Below are 18,676 nucleotides of genomic sequence, written 5' to 3'. Positions count from 1 at the left end.
TTTACACTCACCATATGTGTTCCCTTGGTTGTGCTTATGGCACTTCCATGACAAAGCCAATATCTCTTGTGGGAATCCACTTGGTGTGAGGCGAAGGAGCATCAAGCGTGGGTCAAGTTGTTGAGTAATGAACCATGTCCTTTAGGTAGATATTTCTTGATGTGTTCTTGAATGTGTTAAGACCTGTGGAAATCTTTGGAACATACACATGATGATAGTTATACGGCTTTATTTTAAGACCTCACATATGCTTGTATCATGCAAGGTTGCTTTGTCCCTTACTTGATTGTTTGAAGACGACTCCATGTGTCACTATCTTGCTTGGAAAGTAATTGCTTTTAAACATCAAACTTGCTATGCTATCAACTATTGTCAAAATTTGTCAACCAAGTCAAAGCATCAAGTCTTAACATTTTTTCTTGTGTTTCTTGCTAAGGGGAGTCTCATCATTTGAATTTCATTTGCTATGTCTCTAGTTCTTGAACATGCTTAAAGTGACTCTTTGGTCTTGGTGCCCTTGGTCTTTCTATCTTCATGGTCTATGTCCACTTCCTAGTTATATTTTTGCTGAAATGGTTAACTTGATTTCTTGAATACACTCTTGGGTTGGAGAGTTGTTCACTTGTCACCTTGCTTGCTCTGTCTATTTGGCTATTTGGGCATCTTGCCTAGCTATTGACTTGAGTCATTCATGTCATAAGTTTCTTGGACATATTGTTTGACAAGTCACTTTAATCTCTCTCTACTATCTTGGCAAGTGAAAACTCTACCTCCTATAGTTTCAACATCAAGTTATCTTCTAGGCTCTTTTATGCTTGGCATTGCATCTAAAACTATGGGATCTAAACCTTGTGCTACCAAAATTCAACTGAATCTAGATGATCATGATATCCTCCATGTCACTAAAGAGTTTCAAGATCTATATGTGCAATACAAAGAACTAGAAGAGACAAATGATCTTTCTTACCTTCATCTCTCTAAGCGCATGACAGAAATGGAGTTTAAACTTGAGAAAAGGTTAGAGGAGAAGATTGCATCATTACATGAATCTTCCTTAAGGTCTTTACATGCATGTGAGTCACCTTCTTTGAGGTCATCTTCTTCTTCTAGGTTTACATTCTCTACTTCAAGACATCAAATGTCTTCATCTTCTAGATCTAAAGACCTCTTTAGAGAACAAGCAAGTGATACCTCCTTTGATCCTATGCTAAAATTTCATGATGGACCTATCTTTGACCAAGATAATGATGAATACATGGATACATACCATTCACTTGAGAAACAAAAAAAGGACTCTAGACATAATTTTGATAGAAATTTTTCTCCCTTGGGAGATTCTTATGATGACACTTTGCAAAAACTTCTTGGCAATAAGATCATCATGTTACCAAAGTCTAGCTCATATGGAAACCCATTCTTGGATATCTATCGTGCTTATCATCAACATAATGAGCATGCTACTTCTGATCGTATAGAGCTGAAACATAAAATCCAAGATCTCATTGATGATGAGATTGTTGATCTTGGAACCTCTAGTGACTCATGTGCTAAGGATACTTCTCTTGAGCAAGATTACATTGATGAATGTATGTCTAGTAGTGGCTCTATTACATCTTCCACTTCTTCCAACACTCATGCATCTCCCAACACTTCAAATCTTTCCAAAATGCCTCCATAAAATAAAGAATCTAATGCTTTCCACATTGACTATGTGTATCCTCAAGGGCTATCTCTAAAAGAAACTCAAGCTAACCTTCACTTGGCTGCAAACCTTTTCCACACTACTAATCCTAAACATCCTCAACCTTCATGCACTACTATACCTAATCCAAGCACTACTCCATTCACTCTTCATTCTCCTTTGTCCTTAGAAGTGGATCCATGTCAAGAGGACTCTCAAAAAGAAAAAGCTATAAATGTCAAGAAAGATCAAGATCAAGCACCCGTTCATCTCTTTCAAGATTTTTCCATTCCATATCCTATATCTTGTCCACCTCCTAAGTATGATGAAGATACCACTTCCATTATCTCCCTTGAGCTTACTAAAAATTATGAGAAAAGTTCTCTTAATATGCTATCCAAGGCTACTTGTCAAGATCAAAGCATCCCCTCATGTTCTACTTCTCCATATCCACTTCAAAATTGTGCTCAAGCTTCAAGTGCTACTATTAAAAATGTTGTTCCTATCAAAGCTACTCATGAGTCTATTGATGGCTTTGACTATGTTGCTCAATCTAAAGATGTTGATATCCCTTCCCACTATCCCTTTGCATCTTCTAAATCTATCCTTGGTCCTTATCCATCAAAGCTAAAGCCTTCAAACCTTCCATCTATATTGGGACCTTATGTTCCTCCATCTCCTACATTTTCTAGTCCTAGCTCTCCCATCATACCTCAAGATCAAAAAAGACACTCATCCTTGATGAATTTTCACTCATCTATACATCTAAACCAGTCATATCATCCTTATTCATCCACAAATCCCAAGTCCTTTAGAAGTGAGAATAAACATAAGAATCCATTGGAAAAGAAAGATCACTATGTCCCATCTAATCGACATGTGAATGCTAAGAAGGAGAATGCACAAAAGAGACTGCAAAGGTCCACTACTCAAAGAGCTAAACCAAAGAAAATATGGATTCCTAAATCATCATTATACAAATGCACTCTCAAGCACCCAAAGAACAAGAAAAATCTAAAGCTATATGGATTCCCAAGTCTCTTTTAAAAGACTTGAATATTGAAAATACTTCAAAGTTGACATTCAAGCTTCCAAAGGCTTCCATTCCATCTTCTTCCAAAAATATTTCTGAAAATATTACAAATCCTTCCACTCCAGTTTTTTCCAAATCTTTTCTACCACCTCATACATCTAAATCTCAAGCTATTTCATTCATGATTCCTCCATCATTCCAATACCCTTCAAGGTGTGTGTCAATATTAATCTTGTCCAATATTTCAACTACCCTCATGAAATCCTTTAAAGCTTACACTTACTTTCTATACATGAACTCTTATCCTCCATATATTCTTCCTACTACCATTTCCCTTTCATCACCCTATCAACATCTTTGAGCATACTAGTCTATGGTCTCGGCTTATCATGACTTATCTTTTCTATAGGAGCACTATCTACAAACAGCTTGAGCTCTTTCTAAAAATTCAAAAAAAATTTAAAAAAAAAATAAATGAAAAAAAATGAAAATGTGCCTTGGTGAAAACCACTTCTTGTGGCATCTTGGTAGCAAAAGTAAACATAAATAAATTTATCCTATCGTGAAAACTACTTCTTATGGCACCTTGGATAAGTACCATGATGAAAACCTGGCAAACAGGCATCATGCGTAATTCTTCCATCATCCATCTATCCCCTCTTCTCTCTTTGATCTTGACAATGTTGAGCTATCTTTGCATATTGGCTATCTTATCCATGAGATTTTCTATTGTGCTCTTCCATTCACTCATAGCCTCTATCTTGAGCTTTATTCTTATTGCTCTATCCCATCGCTATCCTATCTAGTTGACCCCTTGGTCTTGATCATAATAAATGAAACATGGTTCTCATATGTCTCTTGACATGGCTACTCTTTTTGACTACACACTTCATGCTATCTCACTTGTTGGCTTCATTGCTTATCCTACATGCTATCTTTCTCATTACTTCCATTGCTTATCCAAAATATGCTTCATATGACTATTTCACCTCTTTCCCTAGCTTGGGTAGTCTTGAGGAGTCAGTCCTTAAGGATCACTTTCACTTGCTTCATACTCTTTTTTCATCCATCTTTGCTTATCCACTAGCTCATTGCTCCATCATATCCTATACCTTGCTAGACATTGGGAGAAAATGATGTGATCTTTCTTGAGAACTAGTGATCTCTAAATTATTCTAAAAAATCCAAAAAATCATATATGATGCTGAAAAAATCCTAAAAATTAGAAATGTCCTGAAAAAAATGATCATCTTAGTGAAAACCTAGCAATAGGTGCTTTGATGTATCACCAAAAAAATTCAAAAATAAAAAAAAATACAAAAAAATTGAAAAAAGTCCTGAAAAAATCTGTCAAGTGGTGAAAATCGAGAAACAGGCACTACTTGAAATCGTTGCACCTATGTCTATCAATCTCAATCATCCACTTCACTACACATTTCCTGTCTTGGAATTGTTTCTTGTCTTTTTCTCGGGAGCATAGTTACTTAGCCTATTGAGGTATTCTTGTGCATTAGGGTTTCTTTGACAACTCATGAAATAGTGTTTCTCAACACTTCCCCCACCTTGACATCAAGTGTTTCTCAACACTTCTCAGATAGTTTACCTACGGTCTCTGATGTCGCAATATTTCTCACTATCAGAATCAAGTCTAGAAGAAATGGCCAAGTGACTTACACACACGCACTTTAACACTTAAACGACTGAGCTATGCTGATATTTATCTACTTTGTGTGCTGTCTATGATGATTTCTTTGCCACGTGTTCCCTCCCTAATAGTCTTTCGAGGATGCCATTGACTAGAAGAGTGGGGGCATGGGGCATGTCTTCTTGATTTCTACTTGTGGGTATACTTTGTTTGTCTATAGTGTTGTAAGCATTCATGCTTGTCTTATTCAACACTTTGACTTATAAATGTATCATCCTTGACTGTTTTGCAAGGCTGCACTCAGGGTTTATCCTGGCGCTTATGCCTTGATACAGGTGTAATCTTGCTAAATTAAACTTAGGGAATCTAATCGCGTAGTTATCTTGACTTACATGTCTCTAATGCTTAGATTAGATTTCCACATACCTATCTGATATCGATCATATTCATATCCTCATAGTTATACTAGTGATGGTTGTATGATCTCATGATGTCCTTAATAAATGCTCAATGATGAAATTAAGAGTCTAAATGTTATGCGCTTCTTGCTGGTAAACCAATTTGCATAGTAACTTGCATTTTAGGTTGCACATTCCTACATGTGGGAAGAGCTCTCTCTCTTTATCTTTTTCATGGACATATCAGTTAGCTGCTTTTATCTTTCACTTCTACTTGTCTTTTCACCTTCTTAATCTTTCGCTACATTTCTTTGCTAACCTGTCATCACAAGGGGTTAATCCAAAAAATCATCACATACGATCTATCCAAGTGTCACATTTTCACAAAAACATTTAAATCTATACCACCCATATGAGAGACCAAAAATAATACACATAAGCATATACACATACATGAGCTGAAAACAAAAATTGAAACATCACATGAAAGCTGAAACATACATTTTGAGACAAGTACACAAGAATATCGATAAACCCAGTATCTCATATATATATATATCAAATGTGTCATGGTACATATACAAATGTGAGATCCAAAATTTGGATATATATCTCAAAAATACATAAGGTACAAATCAAAACACAATGTCATGTCTGACTGCCACCCTCTGCGGCTGGTGCTGGCCCTGGTGGAGGAGCCTGTCTCCTATCTGGTGCCTGCACTGCACCCTCTGATCTGCCCGCTCGCTCTAAATAATTAGGAAGACCCTGTCCTAGTGGTACCACACTCCTATAGGCAGCATAATAGTATGCAGCTCGGGCACTATGATGCGCTACCTCTCGCCTCGCAGCATCCCACTCTCGGTGTAGCTCATTTGCTCGTGCTCGCTCGTCCATCAGTTGCTGATCCCATACTGTAATGGTCACCCGAAGTGCCTGCATCTCTGCCTGCAAGGCATGGATCCTCACACCCTGCTCCTCTCCTCTTGCTAGCTGCTCTACAGGTGCCTCTACCCTCACCGCTCGCCACCTCCTCAAGGGCACCTCCTCCTCTCCTCCTGCTGGCTGCTTTGCAGGTGCCTCTACCCCCACCACTTGCTGTCTCCTCAAGGGAACCTCCTCCTCTCCACCATCATCACCATCAGACATTGAGGACTCCTCTACCGCCTGCCTTGCCTACGCTCGCATCCTCCTCCGCCCTTCTTGGGAACTCTCCCCCTCTATCTACCTCCCCCCTGTCCGTCCTCCTTTGCCTCCTCCTCCTCCATCGCCACCTCCACCTCCCACTCCTACAGGTGCTGCATCTGGATGTGTGAGTCAAGGGAATGGGTATCTCTGCATCTCATAAAGATACCCCGGATCAGCCCCTGCATTTGCCACATCTGGGTGATAATCCTAGGGAGTAGCCACTAGTGCTGCAATATCTCGAACTGCTATATGATAGTCCAGCATTGGCAACCATCCTAATCCCTCATCTATGCGCATCCTGGAATAGGTAGTAGTTTCCACTGACACCACCTATCACTCTGCAAACTGCCGCCATACGCGACTGATCACAAACCACTCCGCAATGTCTGTGCTCCGACCCACCAGTGGTCTACTATACCGCATGTAATCTAACTCCCATGAATCTAACCATCACTGAAACTCTTAGTATGGTCGCCATGTGAATGCTATCAGCTCATCAAACATGCATCGGTAATAGGTCACATCTCCACTATGCCTCTATGGGATGAAACCTCTATAGCAAAAAATGTACGGCTGGCTGCGCTCTTGTGGCTGCACCTGTGGTCGGATCACAACGATGTGCTCCCAAGCCCAAATCTGTGCTAACACTGCTCCGCATGCCCATGATCCACCCTCATGATATACTATCTCATGAAGCTCATGGTACATCTTTGCCAATATCGCAGGCCCCCATGCCATCCTATGTGGTCGGGAGATCAGATCATATACCAGCCAATCCCATCCTAGTGGAAAGCCCTTCTGGCCTCAGTCTGTCAGTAGGGCCTAGGCTACCAAAGAACATAACAAGTTGGGCAAAGGATAATCATATCCATACTTATTCATCAATCTCTCCCAACTTAGGTGAGGATCCAGAATGCTCACATCCTAGAAAAGCTCCTGCACTCGTGCTCGCCCCTCTGTTCGGGTCGTATCATAGTACACCTGTGCCATCATGAAAACTTAACATTAGTACACCTAGTATCCAACATTGAAATTGCTAAATTAACAAACTACTAACCAAATAGCTTACCGGCTCACCGTGGCATGGCACTCACAGAATGTGATATACGTCCTCCAAGGTAATCGACGCCTTGCCCATCAGTAAATGGAAGGTGTTATGCTCACTATGCCACCTCTCTACCAGCGCAGACAGCAAACCATGGTTTGCCCGAATATGAGGCATCCGTACAACCCAGCGCAAGCCCATAGCCACTAGCGCAGTCTACTCCTCATTTCTCAAATGCTGCACAATGCGCAAACCAACCACCCTGGGAGCTCTAATCTATAATGTCGGGAATACCTCCTATCTAGGTAAAACAAGCAATCATCAATAATAGTCACATGATGAAAAAAAGCATTCAGAAAAACAACAAAACTAGCTGTACGACACTTTTTACAAAGAGAGTGCGACACTTTTTTGAAACAGTGTTGCGCGACACATTTTTAAATAGGAGTGCGACATTTTTATGTCATGCGACATTTTGCACAATGTCGTGCGACGTTTGGGTGTGGCTCGTGCGACACATTTTCCTAAATGGTGCGACACTTTTTTTGAAAAAAAGTGTCGCATGATAATATTTCTGAGGCCATGCGATGCTTTAAAATTATCACTCGAATTTTTTTCAAAAAACTTAAAAACGTGCGAAAAACTCACAAAAAGCTCGAAAAAGCAACAAGAAGGTAGTCACTTACCGACGCCCCATATCGCTCTGGCCGGTTGTGCAACCGCCTGCGCTCGAAACAATGTCGATGAAGAGGAATGTTCGCCTAAGCCATGATGATATGTGGACCACACAAAATCTCTCGAATTGCAAAAAGACAAATGAATAGTGAAAATGACACTTGGACCCCTTTTATAGCGTCCAACCTCATTTTGACCTAATTTTTAAAACTCCTTGAAATTGCGCAAAAATTGTACCCCTAGCTAATTTTGATGTCCTAGATCCATTTTTGGGATCAAAATCAAAATTCAAGTTCATCTTAATGGTCAAAATCACATTTTAAAATTTTACCTTCTTTTGAGTAGTTAGCTGACCGTTTGAGGTCTAATCTTTGAATCATCGCTGGGGCATCTTCATTTCTTCATGTCTTCATCATTTCTATACTTCATATCTCCTTCTATTCACCTTTTCACATCTAAATCATATCTCTACTAGATTTGACCTAATTTTTATCAAACTGGGGCATTTTATCAATTTCTTATAAGTCATTCTGGGGTTCTAATCATCTATCTGTCATCTTGGACATTGCTCTATTCTAATTTTCTCATGTCTAGCCAATTTCTGCATCCCCTTAACTCATTTCAATTTCAATCTCGAGGGGGCATAAATACTCTATTGCTGATTGTTACAGCTATCTATTTCTTAGGAGCATTTGTTTGACCTTATCACTTGCTCTCGATCTATTCGCTTTGCTAGATGTTAGAATTCTTTTCAGATCCTAACATCATCTTCCTAATGTTGAGTACTACTGCTATCAGGCTGTGCATTTAGGACTTGCTATCTATTTCTATCTATTTTTATCATTCTTTGGAATCAGATATCTATATCTATCATTGCCTACTTGGCTTCGATTTTCTTTGACATAATGTGTTGCCAGATCGATCACGCATTAGTCAAAGAGGGGCAAATGTAATCACCTAAAAATGGTCATCTAGACTATTAGCCCCCTTTTCAACATTTTGGCTAAATTAATTTAATCACTTACCTAAGCCAAATTGCTAATAATCAATTTATTTGATTATAACCTATAGTTTGACTATGCTATCATAAGTTAATTATTTGGAACATGTCCCCTTTTAATTAAATAAAAGACCCCATTCTTCTAACCCACTTAAAGTGCACACATAAAGTCCTTTTTCTATTTTTCAATTAAAAGAAAAGGCTTTGTGACTTTTGTCTTATATGACAAGTCAACTTATATTCTATTGGTTGACTTGTGTGTGCACATGGATCACTCCTCTTTTCAAATTCCACCGTTGATCATCCACCATCTTCATCTTGATCTCCACCATCCGTACATCTTTAAAAGGGAGAGAGCTTTCCCCCTCAAAGGATCCATCTTTTGAATATTGTCATGCTGTAGGTTTTCTAACAGGTTTCTTTGGAGCTTTGTGGAGAACTTCTCATTTCTTGTCTCATTCTCTCATTCCATCATATTAGCATTAGATCATATGAAATTCTTAGCATAGTTTAATTTTAGTTTAGCTTTGATTTCTTGCAATAATCTCACATAGTTTAAATATTTGGTTTTGTAATACTCTCATCCATGTTTAGCATAGTTGCATCTTGCATTTCCATTCAAGTTTAGTCTTCCATCTTGCATTGCATCTTTGAGGAACTCATTGTAGACACTTGCATTCTTGCTCTTGTCTCAAAGAACTTCCCATTGCATGGTTTACTAGCAAGAAGCACATTTCTAAGGCTTGGCTAAGAGCCTTCATGCTTGAATACTAGCTTCTTGCACTCCGTGGATAGGGAGCTCTAAGCCAGCATCTAAGCATTCCAACTCATAGAATTGTTTGGATAGAAGGGTTTAGAGTGTGACACTTTTGAGTGTACACTAATAGATGAATTTTATTATGAGACAGGAGGTGCCTAAATTTCTTTAAAGCTCTGATGAGTAGGGGCTGAGGCTATGGCTACCTTGATTTCTTCAAAATTTTCCTTCCCTTCCTTAGTCCATGAAAAGACCATACTTTTCTTAAGCATAGCTATAAAGGGTTTTACCATGGTAGCAAGATTAGGGATAGATCTTCTCACAAAATTTATCCTACCAAGGAAGCTTTGCAACCCTTTCTTATGTTTAGAAGAGGAAAGACCAAGTATTGCTTTTGTTCTTTCTGGATCAATGGTTAAACCATCCTCAGATACAATGTGTCCTAATAATTTTCCTTGATTGGTAGAAAAGACTCATTTGTGTGGGTTAAGGGATACCCCAAGCTCTCTACACCTTGAGAAAACCTACCTTAAATGATCAAAATGATCTTCTACATTTGTTGAATACATTGTGATATCATCAAGGTAAACTAATACAAACTTTCCAATCACATTTTTGAAGGCCATCTCTATTGCCTTCTGAAATGTAGCACCTGCATTAGTTAGCACGAATGGCATCTTACAATAAGCACAGGTACCCCATTTGGTAGTGAATGTAGTCTTGTACCTATCAGACTCTTTGACCAGTACTTGATTGTAGCTAGAAAATCCATCAAGAAATGAAAATCTCTTTGAACCACTGACCTTGGACAAAATCTGCTCCATGGAAGGGAGAGGATGGTGATCTTTAAGGGAAGCTTAGTTAAGGTCCCTAAAGTCCACACACAATCTAATTTCTCCATTCTTCTTCCTAATAGGGACAAGGTTTCCTACCCATGATGAGTGCTTGATGGGGAAAATTATATTGGCCTCAATCAATTTGTATAGCTCCTTTCTCGTTAAGGGTTCAATTTTGGGATTCACTGGCCTCTATTTTTGTCTTACTGGTTTGACATTATCAATTAAATCTATGGTATGCTGAAACAACCTTGGGTCAAAACCCTTTAAATCATCATATGTCCAAGCAAATATATCATTAAATTCTTGACACAAATGAATAAAACTCTCTTTCTCAATCTCAGAACATACCTTCCCCATATTTAAGGATTTTCCATTAGCAATTATGATTGGGGTGTGATCCTCTTCATCAGTAGTTAGGTTCATGACTCTACCTCTCACTTGGTCATCAAGATTGAAAACACTTTCTAAGGTAATGAGACCCTTAGGCAGCTTGTTGCAACCGAGGTTAATGATTTGATCACCATACTGATTCTACAATCTTAACTGGTTTCTATCTAAAAATTTTGCTTCATTCTGCAAGAAGCTTACAATTTGTTCATTAGATTCAAACACTTGCCAATGGATATCATTGTTAGGGATGGCAGGTCTTACTACCATCTTGATTTTTTGCTTCTTCTTCTCCTCAAGATTCCTTGGCACGTCATAAGATGCACCTATTGCTACAAGTCTATCAACATGTCTATTTCCTCTTCTAGGGATGCTTTGAATGTTAAATGCATTGAAACCTTCAAGCAAATCACATACCCTATGTTTCTAAGACTTGAGAAAACCGTTCTTGGTGATATTCTGATTTCTTACTTGATTAACCACCAACTCACTATCTCCATACACACTTAAGGCTTGAATTCCTCTTTTTTGAGCAAGTAGGAGTCCCTAAATCAAGGACTCATACTTGGCCACATTATTAGTGCAACTAAAATAGAGCCTAAAGGAGAAGTAGTACCTTGTGTCGGAGAAACCAACATCACACCAGCCCCTGATCCAGTCTTATTCCTTGATCCATCAAAGTACATACTCCATATCCCACTCATGTCTTCTTTAGTCTCCACAAGATTAGGAACTAGAGCATCTTTCTCTAATATACAATATGTATTGAGGCCTGTCTCAAGGGTTTCTAACATAGGATCAAATTGATATGCATTAGCTCATTCATCTAAAAGAAAATTAGGAATCTCTGCTAGGGAAGTAGTAGGCTCATTCACTATGTCATTCTCATCAATTTCTAGGATAGTACAATTCATATTGATGAGATTAGGGGTGTAGGGTTTGGTATGATGGAGGACTAGAGGTCTTGTACTGATCAAAGCTTTGGCCCCATATCTTGTCCTAAAAAACATATATGACCAATCAAAAGATATGTAACCACCTATTTGGGCAGTGAAATCTCTTGACAAACAGATGGCAAAATGTGGCTTGACTTCAGTGACAGATATATCTTGAGTTATAGTACAACTAGGGCATGCATGTAGGGCCATTTACACATTCCTAAGGATCCCTATAGTCTTAATAATACTACCATCCAACTATAACACATTCCTAATGAAAGGCTCATATTTCATTCCCAAAGCATTAGCAACACACCTAGGCATCACTGAACTACTAGCCCCTGAATCAATCATGCAATTGTGGACTAGCTTATCCCCTATGATTAAAGAAACATAAAATGGAGGGGGTCTAACCTTTTTACTTATTTCTTCCTCACTTGATGGTTGTACTAGGCTTGTGGCACTTTCCATGCTGGGCGGCTGATCCTTTGGTTCAATACTTTCCAATTCTTACTACAACAACCTCTTTTGCATAGGTCTTGTAGCAATGGCATCCCACATGGAAATATTCACATTTGTCTTCTTCATTTTTCCTACCACACTGAATTTCATAGTAGGTTCTTTGGTAGAAACCTTGGGGGCTGTATTTGTAGGAGATTGATATGGACCAAATTGAGGATCACTTACATCTTTTCTGCCATTATTTCACCTTTTTTGCTAAAGGGTACTTGATTGATCATTTAATGCTTGCTTGTGAGGTATTGCATTTGAAGTTGAGGCCTGATTGGGAAGAGGAGGGGTGGTATCTTCAATAGCTCTTCTTTTTCTCCTAGTGTTGTGAGCAATGGAATCCTACTTTACATTACAATGTTCTTCCACCTGATGATTCATAAAGGAGCAATCACCTTGTCCTTGCATATATGAGGCCTCTTTAAATTGGTCCTCCTTGTATGATTGTCCTACTGTAGGCTCTTGGATGGTCAAAGCCAAATAAGATTTAGCCTTTTGACACATGCAACGAGCATAGGAGTAGTTACAAGAGGGACAAAAATCCTGATCCTGGGCCATGTTGTTTTGAGGGACTATGGCCCTACTTTGGTTTACATTTGAGGTTGAAGCATGACTACTCTACCTGTTCTGATCAAAAGAATCATTCCCATTATTCTAATTTGGATGCCTACCACTATTTATAGTTTGATACTGCAATTGATGAACCTTACTATCTTGAGCTTGCTATCTTTCTAAAGTCACCATCTTCTTGCTCATTTTTTGCATCACAAAGAAAATATCCTCCAGTTTCTTCTCTTGGCCCTGCAATCTCTTATCTATGTTCAACATCATAGATTGCATCATCTCCTTGATTTCATCTATTCCATTTGAAGATGTGGAAGGTTGAGGGACTAGAGCAAGGGATTGTGATGTGGAAGTTGTGGGAAGAGGAGCCATTGCTGGTTGGTGATTTGGAATGTTAGGAAAGAAATGCATGGGAGGCCTTGGAGCTAGCTTACCTCATTTGTTAGGATGTTCTCTAACTTTATTGCTATGTCATAGGCATTAGGCAAGGTATCCCCTCCCATAGTTTGGATTGTAGTGGCAATGTCATTGTTAAAAGCTCTAAGGTAATGAAAGAAGGTATAACCAAGGGTAGATTTTATTGAAGCAGGTATTCTATCCCATGTCTTTTGAAACCTATAGTTGAAGTCAGTTATACATTCATGGGGGGCTCTTTTTATAGGGGTCAACTATTCTAAAAGTGACAAATGGTCACTTTTGTCTTCAAAGTGCTTACATAGCCTTGCTCCTAATCCATCCCAATCTATTATAGAACCATGAGCCAAACCTCTATACCATTGTAGTGCTTTTCCTTTCAAGGATGAGGCCCGAAGCCTAACTGCAAAATCATCCTCTATAATACCATGGATATTACAGACATTTGTGACTTCTTGAATGTGTTCTGAGGGAGAGATAGAAGTTTCACCAGTAAAATTTGGTATACTTTTGAGCATAGCTATTAGTATGTCATGTCTTTGAGCATATAAAAGAGGACTTCTACCATTAAAGGTGGCAAAAGTATGGGCTCTGGGCTGTGCCATATAGACATTGATCTATTGATATGTGCTAATGGCAATCTAGGTTGAGATCTAGTAGTAGGAGGAGTAGAGATAGATCTTGCAAGTGTATTTGTTACTATTGCACTCCTAACTGGTGATAAAGATACTCTAGTCCTCCTTCTTGTAGGATTTGAAAATGAAAGCTCTTGGTATTGAAACTTACCTCTAGAAGATGCCCTTGTTTTAGCTTTGGGCATGAATTACTGCAACTTTGGTCTAGAACTAGATGTATTTGAAGCTTAGAGTTGCCAAGTACTTGAAAAAGAGAGCCTCTTGAAGGTTTGAACACTGAAGTTAGTACTATCTCTTTAGTATTAATCTTGAAATCTTCCTTTTGACACTAGTAGACTTGAAATTTTTTGAATAGAGTTCCACTGGGCGTGCCAAAAACTATTGTCACAAAAGTTTGCACCCACATCCAAAGTTTTTAACTAAGGACAACCTTGTGAAACATGGAAACAACTTCCAAGCTATGGGACTTGAACTGTGAAGTTGAGTCTCCAGAGAAGGCCGACCTCCTTTACTATTAGGGTGCACCTAACTACTCTTGGAGAGGAAAAGGGAGAAGGAATGCATGAAAGAAAATATACCTACTCTAACCTAAGGAGTGTTAGAGTAAATAATTAATATTTAATTATTTATTCTATTGCTTAAGCTTACTTAGGTCATGCATTTATTTAATATTTTATATTTAATGCATGTTGTGGTTAGTTGGTGACAACACGGGAGTTTGTTCCCTTCTAGTTGTCACACTTATCTTCTACCACCTTCCAGCTTGTTCTACAAGCTTCCATGAGCTCTTTATATTTGAGCTCTCTCTCATTTTAATAACAACAACATCATCACATTATTGTAAATACATTTCTTCTTGTGTTTGCATTATGATGGCTCTCATGTCCGTTTAGGGTTTTTTGCCTGTGCTCCATGCTCTTCCCTTCTATGGCTTCTCTTTGACAGGTTTCACATGCAGGTGATCTTGGCGTCTTCGGAGTTGGCTTTCCTCAACTCCAACATGGTATCAGAGCCTTCCTGCTGCTGCTTCGTTGAAGAATTTTGAAGCCGTGATTTGAAGTCACAAACCCTAGTTTGTTTGTGCATTTTTTCTTCAAATCAGGGGATCAGCGATTTTTCGGAGCACTTTGGGACCAAATGGACATCACCATTGGATCCGGAAGGCCGTTTGCAGTCAGGATTCATATAAAACTTGTCATTTTTGGAGACAGGGCAATTTTGGCAATTTTTTGAGGCCTCCAGGGTTGCTGCCGTACGAATCGTACGGACGCAGGGCTTGAGAAAAACAAAAAAAAAATTATTTTGCAGCATTGCCGCCGCACCACCACGGGGCCACCGTCGCGCCACCTGCGCGCAGCCCACAGCGGCCGCAGCAGGCAGCGCCGCCCGCGCTTCGCCGCGGCCCAGCCTCCTCCCGGATGCCGCCCGTCCTCCGCCCTCCACCGGTGGTTCCTCCTTGTCAGCTACCCTATGGCCACCTCCACCGGTAGCTCCACCAGCTCGGCCGCCTTTGCTCAGCCTGACAACACTACAGCACCGTCAACCGAATCAACCACTGTGGGGGTGACACGTGGCACCTTGCCACGTGGACTCGCCACGTCACCCCTGCCATGTCAGTACTGCCACGTGGAACTCTTTTTTGCTGCGACGGCCACCAAATTGTCAATTTTAAGCTTCGATTATGCTGACATCAGCATGACATCATCCCTATGTCATCATCCTTGCTTGCACTCTCCTTCAAGTTCTCTTTTGGACCTACTTGTGGTTTTTTTGCCATAACTTTTGCATACGGAGGTATTTTTCCGATCCGAAAGAAGTGCTGGAAAGCTGGTTCCGAGACAGAGATTTTGGTGTAGGTATTTTTTGGTTTTGATGATTTTTTATTGCTCTTTTTTTCTGTTAAAGTCCAAAGTCCTATTTTTGACTCCGACATGCATATCTTTTGCATCCCATGTCAGTTTTTTGAAAACTTTATATTTCTGGAAAGATGGTTCTATGTACTCTTCAAAAATGTAGTCCTTTTTATTCGTTTTTGGCCTCTGATCTTTCTATCATAGTTTTGGCATTTTTTTTCTATGGTGGATATTTTGAGTGTTTTAGGCCCGAGGATCATTTTCCTGGCATGGTTTGCTTTCTTTTCAGCTGTACTTTCTTTTGGTTCAGCTCTTTTTCAGTTCTGATCATTGTAGCTATCATTTTGAAGCACTTTTTATTCTTGCACTGAGATAAATTGTCACTTTTGTATTTCCGGAGTCATGAACGTTGTTTTGAGTCAGCTGTGCATGCACTATTTCATAAAGCACCATGGGGGGGATTATTTGTTTGCTATTTTAGGCATTCTCCCTTTGTCAAGTGAGTGTCCCTTCCATGACATTAGCCCATGCAGAGTCAGTCAGACCGTGTCTTTATCGATGTCTGTACCTCTTTCCCTCTCTCCTCGTTCTTGGTTCGTTTGCAGGAGATTTTGGCTCACCTTCTCAGTTGCCTGTCATCACACCCCATCTGCATTAAGGGGGGGTTATGTTGTGTTCTAATGCATCCATGGTTTGATGGTTCGATAGTGTGAACTATGTATTTAGTGGTTGATCCTATATACAAGGCGATTGCAGTGGCTGGCTACCTATGCATTTCGGTGAGATGGATCATCTACCATATAGACATGCTCAGCTCATGCCTTATTCTTCCATGGAGGTTCTTCAGATCAGCAGTTTGGAAGATTTGTGGCTTCTTCATGCTTCAGTGATGCTGCTTCTTCATGATCATTCCTTGTTCCTGTTTTAGGGGACATTTTCCCTAGTTGGAGACTTCTTCAGTTCTTCACTAGGTTCTTACCTCTTTTTGGGGGAGGGTTTTTCCCACGTGGTTTTCTCTCTTTCCCTATTTACAGAGGTTTCATCTTCTTGCATTGTACTTGGGTACCTAAAATGGCCTCGTTGCCGGGACCCATTATGCATTCATCTTAGCTTTGTGAGCTTAAGGCATTTCCCTAAGTTGCACTTAAGGGGGGGTGTTAGAGTAAATAATTAATATTTAATTATTTATTCTATTGCTTAAGCTTACTTAGGTCATGCATTTATTTAATATTTTATATTTAATGCATGTTGTGGTTAGTTGGTGACAACACGGGAGTTTGTTCCCTTCTAGTTGTCACACTTATCTTCTACCACCTTCCAGCTTGTTCTACAAGCTTCCATGAGCTCTTTATATTCGAGCTCTCTCTCATTGTAATAACAATAACAACATCACATTATTATAAATACATTTCTTCTTGTGTTTGCATTATGATGGCTCTCATGTCCGTTTAGGGTTTTTTGCCCGTGCTCCATGCTCTTCCCTTCTATGGCTTCTCTTTGACAGGTTTCGCATGCAGGTGATCTTGGCGTCTTTGGAGTTGGCTTTCCTCAACTCCAACAAGGAGGTGATGAACCAAAATAGAGTGTTCAAACTAATCCCTAGCCATGCATGCACTATTGAACCATCATGACACTGAAAGATATACACATTCAAACTTTCTTTAATCTGACAATCACATGTAGATCAAAAAACCCAAATGAATGACACAAGGAAAGAAAGGATTCACTTATATACCATTCATATGCCAAAAGAGATATAGTCATGCAAGATTATATATCTCTAGAATACACCAATGAGAGGCAAATAGTTCTTGCACTTTACATCAATGGCTGAAGGAGATAAGGAAGAATGCCATACAGTTCAGAGGCAAAGGGAATTTACACTAAAGTTGTAGAGCAATAACAGAGAAGTTAGAGAAGAGTCAACCTTTCTTAAAATCTACAAAATTTTCCTTTATAACTCAGGCATAACTGAGATATTTTCCAACTAAAATTACTCTACCACCATTTCCATTAAGCCCTATAGAGAATAATCATGGAGATCTGAAGAAAATCTAATTTGAGCATAGATCTAGAAGTAATGATAACTGATCTTTGTTGGAACAGGGCCCTAAGAAGATAGAAACGATGCCATTAAACTATTCTAACTAGGTAGATGGATCAACTATGGTGGTGGAGTGTTCTCCTGGGATTAACATTCACTGGATGGTAGTTGGAATTCATCGTGGCGATCAGGTCACACAAGAAAACCTGACTCCACTAATTTTTGGCCCGTGAATCAGCAAGAATTATTAATCAACCAAACTCTGCAAGAAAAATAGGTGACATGCAAAATAGGCCACGTGGACCAATCAATTTATTTTGTTCTGCCACCCTGCAAAGTCGCCTCGTGGTTGACTATATTTCCATAACTAACTATGCCACCTCCTCAAACCTTAACTGCATTGTAACTGCTAGCCCCAACTATTAATGCTAACTATTAATACCTTGGCCTAGCCCACTGGAACACATGTCCTTTAGGTGCTTTCCTGCATTACTTAAAGTCCTCACATCTTCATATTATGGAGAAGTGCCGATCATCGATCTCTATGAGATCAATGATCTGGAAAGGTCCTCATTATAATGTGCATGCCTACTAAAATTTTTGAGTCCATGAACAACTTGGCAGCCACCTTAATGACCTGGCCCCACAAGGACATGTGGTAGCAAGGTGCTTGCCCACATTGTTTAATTTCCTTATATCTTCAAAATGTGGGAAAGCACCAACCCTTGATCTATTTGCATCAAATGATGGATCTTGCTAATCAATAAAATACCACCTTTTCAAACCCACGTGCTCTAGCAAATGGCACAATAGAATTTATTTATTTCTCTTGAGAAGAGTGGGCCCATGACATCACATTGTGCCACATGTGATGAGGGCACATACCCACATTGTTAGAAAGCTTGACAAAAGACAAAATGCAAAAATGCGGGCACTAATCGAACTGCCAACTCACCCTGCCACCTTGTCCACCCTATCTGTGGCGGCTCAAAGAAGATGGACCCACTTGCCATGCGGCCAAAAAGTGCTTCCCTGCATTGTCAGGGAATTTGAAAAAACTCAAAATGCAG

The sequence above is a fragment of the Cupressus sempervirens genome, chromosome 1 (assembly GCF_028749045.1).
Source record: "Cupressus sempervirens isolate cs-2001-9-10 chromosome 1, ASM2874904v1, whole genome shotgun sequence".
Taxonomy (NCBI): Eukaryota; Viridiplantae; Streptophyta; class Pinopsida; order Cupressales; family Cupressaceae; genus Cupressus; species Cupressus sempervirens.
The sequence above is the reverse complement of the archived record's forward strand: the minus strand, read 5'-3'. Positions refer to the sequence as shown.